At 36.5% G+C, this 11,339-nt stretch overlaps 1 non-coding gene across 1 annotated transcript; it reads left to right on the plus strand.

Moving 5' to 3' along the window:
• The first annotated feature begins 272 nt into the window (after positions 1 to 272).
• Trnaa-ggc (transfer RNA alanine (anticodon GGC)) lies at positions 273 to 346 on the plus strand. Its single transcript has one exon. It is a non-coding gene; the product is annotated as a tRNA-Ala (tRNA).
• The last annotated feature ends 10,993 nt before the right edge of the window (positions 347 to 11,339 follow it).

Consider the following 11,339-nt stretch of genomic DNA (forward strand, 5'->3'; position numbering starts at 1 on the left):
CTGCTTCTATGACTAGACGTACCAGCTCTGGCACCTATCTGGCAAGCAGTAGATAGATTAAAATAGTCATATCTCAAGAGTTTGCAATTACGAAGTTTTCCCCTTCCTCCAAAAGAATTCTACTAGGACATAGAACAGCAAAGAAAAAGAAAAATATCAAAAATACATAAAAGTTGCAAAAACATTAACTGTACCTTCCTGACTTACCAAAAAGGGGCGGGGGAAAAGAAAAAAAAAGAACAAAAAAAATTTTTAAGAGTAGTCAATAGGGCTGGGGGTATAGCTCAGTTGGTAGAGTGCTTGCCTGGCAAGCACAAGGCCCTGGGTTCAATCCCTAGTACCGCAAAAAAAAAAAAAAGAGTAGCCAATAGAAAAAGTTTTCATTCATTTGGTTACTCAACAAAAATGGAATGCCTATTATGGTGAACACTGTTCTAAGTTCTGGAGATTCAGCAGTAAACAAGACAGATTGTCCTTTTCCCCACTGGAGATGAATGAGAAATAAATATCAATTAGTGATTTAGGTGCTAAGAAGAAAACAAAACAGTCATGTAACTAAGAGGGTTGCAAAATCTCTTTGTGAAGGGAACATTTATGCTGAGACTTAAATGAGAAATAGTAACTAGAAATAGTAATAGAGAACAGTCAGGATGCTGAGGATCACAAGTTCAAAGCCAGCCTGGGCAACTTAGTAAGACTCTGTCACAAAATAAAAAATACAAGGGGACTGGGGATGTAGTTCAGTGATAAGAGTGCCTCTGGGTTCAATTGCCAGTACCATGAAGAAAGAGGAAGAGGAAAATGAAAAGGAAGGAGGGGCTGGCGTTGTACATTGGTGGTAAAGAGCTCGCCTGGCATGTGTGAGGCCCTGGGTTTGATACTCAACACCACATAAAAATAAATAAAAGATCCATTGACAACTAAAAAAACATTTAAAAAAAAAAAAAGGAAGGAAAGGAGGAGGAGGAAGAGGAGAAGGTGGGGAGAAGGAGGAAGGAGACAAGGAGGAAAAAGAATTTAGCAAACCAGTAGGCTGGGGGAAGACCATTCCCCACAAAGGGACAAGTAAGTAGTAGAAGACCCTATAGCCACAATTAACTTGATATATTCAGAGAAAAGGAAAACATGGCTGCAGTTTTGTACACTTGAGTGTTTTCAAGAAGGGCAGCAAATGAGATCTCAAAGTGCCACAGCCATTTCAAATTTCATCGCTTGGGGAAAAAAAATTAAACTATGACCAATGATCTAGTCATGGGAACTCATTTTTAGACAAATAATGACGATAGGAAACTTTCAACAGAAAAAAAGAGAAATATGAGTTTTAAAAAATGGCACCAGGACAGAGGTTTTTAAATCAGAAAGGATCAGCATCAGAGTCCTAGCTAAATCAGCACTGTCAATCATACCAAAAGCAAGGTGTTCTAAGTAAGGTCAATATCTAAGGTTGGCATGCCTGGACAAGGAGGTGTCTGAGGCTTTCAATAGGAAATAAATTAATATTTCTGGATGTGTTTGTCTTAATCCTTACTTGACCTACATATTTCAGATAGTCCAGAGATTTTTTAAAAAGCAAAGGGAAAACAACAAAGAACAAAAGCTTCCTTTAATTGAGGTATATGGCAATGTGTCTTTACTTTGGGCACATGCTTTTCAAAAAAGGAATCTTGGCATCAGAAACCTGAATTGGAATCCTACCTCTAGCAATAATTAACTGTGTAACCTCCCTTAGTCTCAGTTTTCCTTATCAGTAAAATGAGGCTAATACTCTCTGCCCTTATAAAAATTAAATAAAATAGGTGCAAATGAATGAATCCAGCCTTACTATTGATAATAACATCAGCAAGGGGAATGAAGGTAAGCAGATGAAAGAAAAAAAGTAAAAATAATAACTGATCATAGATTGTAAGAGCTGAACACAATGTAAATAGTACCTACCTATACACAAAATCTCAGGGAGTGAAGTCACCATCCTAGAGTTAAAAAGTTGGCAGCAAAAGGACAAAAATCTTGCTTTACATCTACATGTGGTACACCTTTATAAAGCACTTTCATAAATAAAATCCAATTGATCTTTACAATAAGATTCTTCATTTGACTTGTGAGAAAAACCTAAGGCACTAACACTAGCCAGCTTGACTAGAACAATGACTAAAACTTATGACAATATTGTATCTCATATATATATATATATCTTATATATATATCTCCTATATACATTATTTATTTATTTTTATTTGGTGCTGAGAATTGAACCCAGTTCCTCACATATGCCTCACATGTGCTAGGCAAGCTCTCTACCACTGAGCCACACCCCCCAACCCAATACTTTATCTCTTAAAACAGATTGAAAGCCATTCTTACTCGTAATTTGGCTAATATAAAAAAGGATGCCTTAGCAAGTGTCGTTCTTTTATTCAGTTAATAATTTTCCAGTCATATACAAAGATATATATCCATGCCATATTTAACAGAATCAGTTTCTCAAATAAAAACGTTCATAGTAAAAGTGAATTCAGTTTCCAAAGACAAGTTTTTTAACAAAGTTCCCAAACTAAAATTAATTAATGTTGGCTTAGAACAAGATAACAAAAATTATTTTTATTCTGTTTGTACACAGATTATTTCATGATAGGATAGATAGCTGGGTTATTGAGTTGCTGATATTTTATCATAATCAAGTAACCTATTATTTCTATCATTACTCACATATTTAACAATCCTTTAAGTTGTTCTTTTCTTTCATTTTCAAGCTAACCCTTCTGCAAATAGGTCAATCAGTTCTTCGTACTTAAGATGATTCACTTTCAAATAATAATTACGTTACAAATACTGCATTACTATGCAGCTGAAGGGATAGGTAGGCTGGGAAACTGATTTAATGGATTCAAGTGGAGATGAGCCAAGTGAACAATAAAGCATTTAAATAATAGTCATACTTATAAGACAGGTCATGCATTTAAATGTCATCAAGAAAATACACATCTAATTAATATTTGTGTGCAAAGTTGAAGAGGTGGGAAAGAGTACCAGGCATAGTAACAACAGAGTTCAAAAAACAGATAAGGATGAAAAAGCAAGCAGTGGTCACAACAAGGCACAAAGGACCTTTAAAAGGTCTTGTGGGTCCTTTGTGCCTTGTCCTGACCACTGCTTGCTTTTTCATCCTTAATTCACAATAAGGGGAGGGATAGGAAAGAATAGAGTTACTTTATATTAGGTAGAGGGGAGTGAAGGGAGGGGAAGGGGTATGGGGGAAGGAATGATAGTAGAGTGAAACAGACATTATTACCTCATGTACATGTATGACTACATGACCGATGTGATCCTGCAATATGTATAATCAGAAAAATGAGATCACACTCTATTTATGTATCATCTATCAAAATGTATAAATGCATTCTACTGTAATGTACAACTAATTAGAACAAATAAAATAAAATAAGTTATTTTTTAAAAGGCCATGTGAGGAAGTTTGAACCTAAATCTCCATGAAAATTGTGAAGCACTGAAACTTTTTGAGCAAGAGTTTTAGAGAAATATTTCCAGCCATACAATAGAACAACAGACTGGAAAGAATAAAGTTTGGGGCAATTAAGTCTGGAGGACCCATTAAAAGATTATTAAAATCACTACTATTCTTAGATCAAGGCAATAAGAATTGGTCCTCCTGTAGCCACACCTCTCCCAAAGTGGTGAAGAGTGCAAAAGGCCAATAGGAAATGCCTCGGTGCATCTCACGTCTAGAGACTGTCCAGACACATAGGACTTCCTGCTCAAATGACCCTGAGTCCTCTCCCAGGACAAGTTCTCAGGAAGGCACGTATACTGCTAAGCCTAAAGAGGAGATGGGGACAGCTGCTGGGGAGAGATGGGGACTGTGGAGAGAGCTTGGACATTTAACCACAATTTAAAATAATATATTTTAATTAAAAATTTTAAAATATATACATATTTTAAGAGTTAACAATTTCATATCATATATGTGCATAATTATTATTTGTGCCTAGACACCTAAGGTCATCTATGATTTATAGTAGTGACCTGCAGTTTAAAATTTGTTAACATTTCAAGAAGATATGAAACAATTCTTTGACAGATAAAAAGTATCTGCATTATATGAGACACAGCAAAGTCAGAATTAATGCATTAGACAGTTGAAGCAATTTGATGTTAGATTTGCCAGATGCTAATAACAGCTTGATTAAAAACAAACCAGAGGGTTCAGTGGTGGAGCACTTGCCTAGCATGTGTGATGCACTGGGTTCAATCCTCAGCACCACATAAAAATAAACAAAATAAAGGTACTGTGTCCACCTACAACTAAAAAAAAACCTTTTTTAAAAAAAATCAGATCATGTAGTACAAGATCAATGTGTGGCCCAAAGGCAGTTATTTATTATTTAAAAAAAAGAGTGACTGTATCATACTACTCTTCTCATTAGCATACACAGATGCACTGCCCTCACATTACAGTGAGCAAAAAAACACTGTAGCAGGCATCTGTTGGTTAATGACAAAGAAAACTATGAAGACTTTGTGGCCAATTTCCATCCGGTTGTAAGTGTGGAAGCAACAAACATAGGTAGTGCTTTTCAGTATCAACCCAAATAGCTAAGAAAAAGAAGCTCCAATGTTTTTACATTTTTTTGTGGCAATGGCATTCCAAGTATTAGTCATGTATGCTAAAAAGACACTCAGAAAAAGCTAAATCTAAAAAGGCAGAAGTCAAAATATATAAATACATTTTATTTTCATTCCACTGTTCTTTGTATCAATATTCATGGGAAGGAAAATAGTTGGTCTAAGGAAGGCATTAAAAACAAAAACCAAAAACTACAAACTAGGAAAAGCTTGTCTTCTACATCCAATCACCCAATCACTTACATATATTACTTTTTTGGTCCCCTATTTCATTATTTCTTTTCCTCCCCACCCCATTCCCTTCCCAACAGTTTCATATTGTCCAGCACTCTGCTTCAATGTTCTCTACTTGTCCTGATCTCCCTTGCTCCTGTGTTGAAATGTATTATGCCTACATTTTTCTCAGAATGCCACATGACCTAATAAATGAATAGCACTCACAAACATCCTTCCATTACCTAAGCCTTTCCTCTGGCCTCTCCTCCTGTCCAAGATAAATGCTTTCACCTAGCCTCCAGACTAGACTCTCTTCTGCCTTCTCAGAAACATCAAATGCCCTTTACCTTTCCTAAATATTCAAATTTCTTCATTGGTTCTTTCCCTCATTACATAAACACATTTAGTATCTATCTAAAAAAAACAAAAACAAACCCTTATCTTGAAAGGAAAATAAATGCTTGTATGTTGAATTTACTCTATGGTGGCCTCCCTGTTAGGCTCTGCCTTCTCACCCTCCTTTCCTCATGCAAATACACTCCCCAGTCCGCAGCAATATGACTTCTGCTAACACAATTACACTAACATAAGGGTTTTTAGTCCAGAGGCCATTGAATCTGTGGATAGAATTTAGGAGAAAAACCTTGATGGGAAAATAAATTATTTTCTCCAACCTCTAAATTACTAATAGATTTTAGGACTGCCACTATAACTTGTATATTATGTTAAATAAGCCTATACTACTTGATTATAATTAATTTATAACAATATTTTAATATAATGGGTTTCTTTTGCAATCCTATACATTTTATTCTATCCATCCGTGACAGACTATTTTTCAAAGATGCTGCAAAAATATTTTCAATTTCACATAATCTTCTATAATGTGAATTTACCACTCCCCCATAAACATGAGAAGTCTAAGTCCCTTCTCCATGTATCCAGGTTGACATTTACTTGTTATGACCAAGGGAAGGTGATGGAAATGACACTGACTGACTTCCACGACAAAGCCAGGAGAAGACATGCAGGTTCTGGTACTAGGTTTAGGGTGGCTTGTTACACAGCAACAGCTGCCAGAATAGAATATGGTACATAAAACTGGGGTGCTGACATAACAAAAACTTAAAACTTGTAACACTAGTTTCAAGACAGGATTGTGGGTACAAGATGGAAGGGCCTGGAGGATCTCACTAACAAGAGCCCAATGAGCCTTGAGGAGGCTATTGGAAAGGACTCAAGAGCAAGTAAAATGTTATCTCAGAAGCTGGAAAAAAGAAGACCCTTGTTATAAAATTGCAAAAAACCTAGCAAAACCACTGCCTATAGTAAGACAGAAAACAGAAAATGTTGAAAATAAACTGTTACTTCTAACTAAGGTAATTTCCAAGCAAAATGTCCAAAGAGTCAACTGGTTTCTTTTACATGTAAAGTAAAAGGGGCAAATGGAGATGACCTAAAAAATGAAGTACTTGTTTTCAAGCAGAATTTAGAGGAAATAAAAAAAAAAAAGCCAGCAATTTCTGGATTCAAAAATAAACTATTTCTCATCTACAATCTCTCCCAGCAGAATGCTCAGTAAGAAAAGGTCCGAGGACAGAGATCAAATACAGGATGCAAAACGGAAAGTCTGGTCTCAAGGTAGAGATGAAGCCAAGGCTGCTGTTGTGAAATCCTTTGCTAACAGTTTCTCTTGTGGTTTCTTCTTCCTGATCTTTTTCCCAGTGCCCTTTCCTGTACACATCCACTAAGTCTAGATGTCCCCAGAGATGTTTGTCCTCAAAATTGATCCAAATCTTTCTTTAACCACTCCTGAAATTCTATTAAACTCAATCTCTCTCTCTCTCTCCTCTACCTCCCTCTAAGGACTGCAGACATATCTATACATCTCCACTTGACCAGGTCAGAGAAAACTCAAACTAAACATTTCAAAATCCTATCTTCTACCCTATAGTTCTTTCTATACCTAAACATGTGCTGGAAATCAATAGCCCCACTATTCACTCAAATGCCCAACTTGGGAATCATCCTTGATTTCTGCTTCTTTCCTCCCTTTTCCACAGCAAGATCTAATCAATGATCAATTTCTACAGATTCTATCAGAGTCTGTACTTCTCTGGAGTCTAGTCCTCTTCAAGTTATTTCTTGCCTGGACTACGTAGTCTTCTGAATGATCTCTCCATCGCAAAATAACTTTTTTTTTTTTTTGATGGTACTGAGAATTGAACCCAAGGGTGCTCTAACACTGAGCTATATCCATAGCTCACCCCCCTTTTCTTCAGACAGGGTCTCACTAAGTTGCCCAGGTTGACCTCAAACTTGTGATTTTCCTGCCTTAGCTTCCCAAGTAGCTGAGTTTATAGGCAAGCATCATCACACCCAGCTTCCAAAATATCTTTCATTCTACTATAAAAACCATCCTAAAATAAATAGCCATTTTAATCCTCTGCTTAAGATCACTCAATAACTCTATCAAAACCCTTTAATAGCTGGGTGTGGTAATGCATACACCTGCAACCCCAGCTACTAAGGAGGCTGAGGCAGGAGGATCACCAAATTCAAGGCCAGCCTGGGCAACTTAGTGAGAGTCTGCATCAAAATAAAACTAAAAGGGCTGGGGAGTAATAATGGTCAAATTATATTGTTATATTTTGTGTATGTACGAATATGTAACAAAAAATCCCATCATTATGTACAACTATAATGTACCAATGAAAAATGTAGAAAAGAAGGGAAAAAAGTGGCTGGGGATGTAACTCAGTAATAGAGTCAGATTCAAATTCAAGCACCGTCAAAACAACAAAAAATTTAAAAACCCTTTGACAACTGGGTGTTCCTATAGTCTAGACTATTTGGACCCTCCTAGACTACTGGCCCTGGAGAAAGTACACAAGAAAAATAGAACTACGAAAAATTACTGAGGCATCTAGGATCCATGTTGATATGGTATATGTAAAATGGTGGTTTGGGTCAGAGGCAAAAGCCAGTCCAGTAACACTGTGAGATAACCCAGAAAAAGATTCCCCAGGCCTAGGAGTTCAAGGCCAACCTTGGCAACAAAGTAAGACCTCATCTTATAAAAAATAAACAATTAAACCCCCTGACATAGCTCATATGTAGGTACTTTGTGATCTGGCCCTTCTTACAAATTGCCGCCACATACCATTTATCCCAACCATATAAAAAAATTATAAGACTCATACCCATGATCGTTAGGAGTACAGACTTTTTTTTTTTGACCTAGTATGCAATATCTCCTACAATGAACATTAAGTACTTTTCTATGCATTAATTTAATACAAGAACTACAGAGCATCTACTCTGTGGCAAAATAAATGAGAAATAGGAACTATCTTTCCTCTAGAAACACACAGCCAAAAGAAAATACATAAGTACAACAAAAAAATTTATGATGGAAAAAGAGCATGGTGTGATAGACTGATTCTCCGGAGGAGGCAGAGGTATGAGAGGCAATACACAAAGCAACAATAAATACAGTACTTCTCCTGAAACAGCAAGTTTTCTTGATGTAAACAATTTCAAATATTTAATAGAGTACTAATATGCCTATTTTAAGTAGAATACAAATTTACATGAAAGACTTAAAATTCATGGGCCATTCTGGGCGAGAATAACTGTCCAGAGTTTGAAGTTAAAGGAACATTACCAAGCAAAAGAGGAGCCACGTTAAGTCAGAGACCCTCTTAGAACTGACCAAGTCAGAACATCTTGAGGAGCTTTTGACTCCACTTATCCAAAAAGTCAACTCTGGCTGAATGAACTTCAGTGAAGCACCATTGGATAGTTAGTTACAAAGATTGCATAGAATCTTTTGCTAATAAAGTCAGGCAATACTCTATACAACCTCCATAGAGGAAAACGTTTTACAGATCTCACACATATCTGAGAAGTCTTGAACCCACCCATTTTGGGGACCAGAATAGCTACCTGTAATTAGATAAAGGAAGTCTTTAAGAAGGTAGACAAAAAGTTTACACTGGTTCTATTTCCTTCAAAGATGCTAAATTAGCAAAATTGCTGATTCCCTCCTAGACTATTTGCCCTGCAGAAAATATACACGAAAAGACAGAACTATGAGAGAGTGCTAGGGCATCCAGGATCCATGTTGATATGCTATGTGTGAGACGGTGGTTTGGGCCTGAGGCAAGAGCCAGCCCAGCCAACACCCTGGAATAACAAGTCAGAAAAAGAACTGCTGAAGTTGTTTTGCTTCTCTTGTATCTCAGCACCCATGTGTATACAAGCTGGACACATATGTACATTACTCAAATGTCTGGTCTTTTTGAATCTTCAGGAAAATTAGGAGCTGAATAAAAGAGCTGGCTACACACTAATCTTTCCTGACTGCTGCTTTACATCCCTCTCTCCTCCAATACAAACCCCAGATTTTTGTAACCATAATCTGAGGAGTGCCTCCTCATAAAGCAGCTTTTTCCTCAAAAGAAAGTTTTAAAGTGATCTGGGGTAATCCTGTGTGGGGTAAGGCATTTTGATGTAAGCTGTCCGAAGCCTGGGTTCTCTAATTCTTGTTCCTGACTCTCTACACAAGCAGTGTCTAACAAATAAAACATCAAATACCAAAGGATAAATGTAAAACAAGACATATTAGTCTGCTTGGGCTATCATAACAAAATACCATAGAGTGTGGCTTAAACACAGAAATACATTTTCCTACATTTCTGAAGGCAAAATGTACAAGATAAGGAGACAGCATGGTCAGTTTTTAGTGAAGGCTCTCTTTCTGGCTTGCAGATGGCCACCTTCTCACTGTGTCCACTCATGGGAGGGAAAGAAGGAAAGCAAGCTCCCTGGTGTCTCTTCTTATAAGAGAATGAATGCCACTGGACCAGGCCCCATCTTCATGATCTCACCTAACCCTAGTTGTCTTCCAAAGGCCCCATCTCCAAATATTATCACACTAAGAGTTAGAGCTTAAACATATGAACTTTCAGGGACTCAAACATTTAGTCCATAACATCTATATATATTTTTTAAGAGATGGGGTTTATTTACAAAAGCACAGACACATTCAAGGCAGAATGTGGGCCATCTCCAGAGCAAAAGATGTATTTTTTTTTTAAGTGAAATTTGGGCCAGGCACAGCAGCACCTGCCTACAGTCCCAGTTACTCAGGAGGCTGAGACTTGAGTCCAAGAGTTCAAGTACAGCCTGAGTAACATAAGTTACATAACATAAGTAACATAAGTTACTCATCTCAAACAAAAAGTTAAACTGAATACTAATATCGTACCACATGAAAAAAATCAATACCAGATAGATTAAGGTCTTTAATGCATGACAACTTTAAAAAGCTTAATGGAAAAAAGAGTATCTTTTACCTTGAGTAAAAAAATAAACAAAACATTTTTTAAAATATTTTTTTAGTTGTCAATAAACCTTTATTTTATTTATTTACTTATATGAGATGCTGCGCTCAAACCCAGGGCCTCACACGTGCCAGGCAAGCACTCTACCACTGAGCCACAACCCCAGTCAAAAACATTTCTTAAGATAAATTTGACTTGTTAAAACTAAAAGTCATTTGTTCATTTTAAAAACACCTTGGCCAGGTGTGATGGTACCACATGCCCATAATCCCAGTGACTCGGGAGCCTGAGGCAGGAGGATCACAAGTTTGAGGCCAGTCCTGGCAACTTAGTGAGACCCTGTTTCAAAATGAAAAATAGAAAGGAGATAAAGTCTCAGGGGTAAAGCACTCCTGGGTTCAATCCCAGTACCACCCCATCAAAAGAAAGAGAAAATACAAGTTATAAACCAGGAAAAATGTTCATAATACATACAATCTATAATGCATTATCAAAAACATATAAATCATTAACACACACCAAGAAAAACATGGAAAGTATACAAAAGACAAGAGACATTTCACACACAATACATACATTAAACCAATAAATACACAAAAAACATTCAATATCACTAGGGATCAGGGAAGTTTAAAGAGAGACCATACTTTTCAGGAAAAATAGTAAACGCCTTTGAAGTGAACTTAAAAAGAAAAAAAGACTAGCCCTAGTTCAAGCATCCACTACTTCCATCTTTCAAACTTTCAATTCTATAAGATGGAGAACACTAGTAATAATGCAAATTATTCTTGTCTACAGAAAGCAAATTAGTTGTGTCCAATGGAATAAAATTGGTATTTGTCCAGTAGAGAGGCTAGTTTTGTACTTATTTGAAAATTTTATTTCACCATTCCTTTATTGCACATAAATGAATAGCTGTTTATATTTTACTCCAAAATGGTTTTAACATCTTAAAAGGGTTGACAAGTGCTCATTTCTTATCTATAAGAGAATCATGATCATACCCTCTCCTAAAAATTATCCTTTAACACCACACTTAGAATTCAACATTATCTTTTTATGTGAGGGGGGAAAGACACCTCTCAGCAATAAAAGCATCATTAATCTGAGGATAACATTAGGTTTCACTGTGAA

This window comes from Sciurus carolinensis, chromosome 2 (assembly GCF_902686445.1).
Source record: "Sciurus carolinensis chromosome 2, mSciCar1.2, whole genome shotgun sequence".
In the NCBI taxonomy this organism is placed as follows: Eukaryota; Metazoa; Chordata; class Mammalia; order Rodentia; family Sciuridae; genus Sciurus; species Sciurus carolinensis.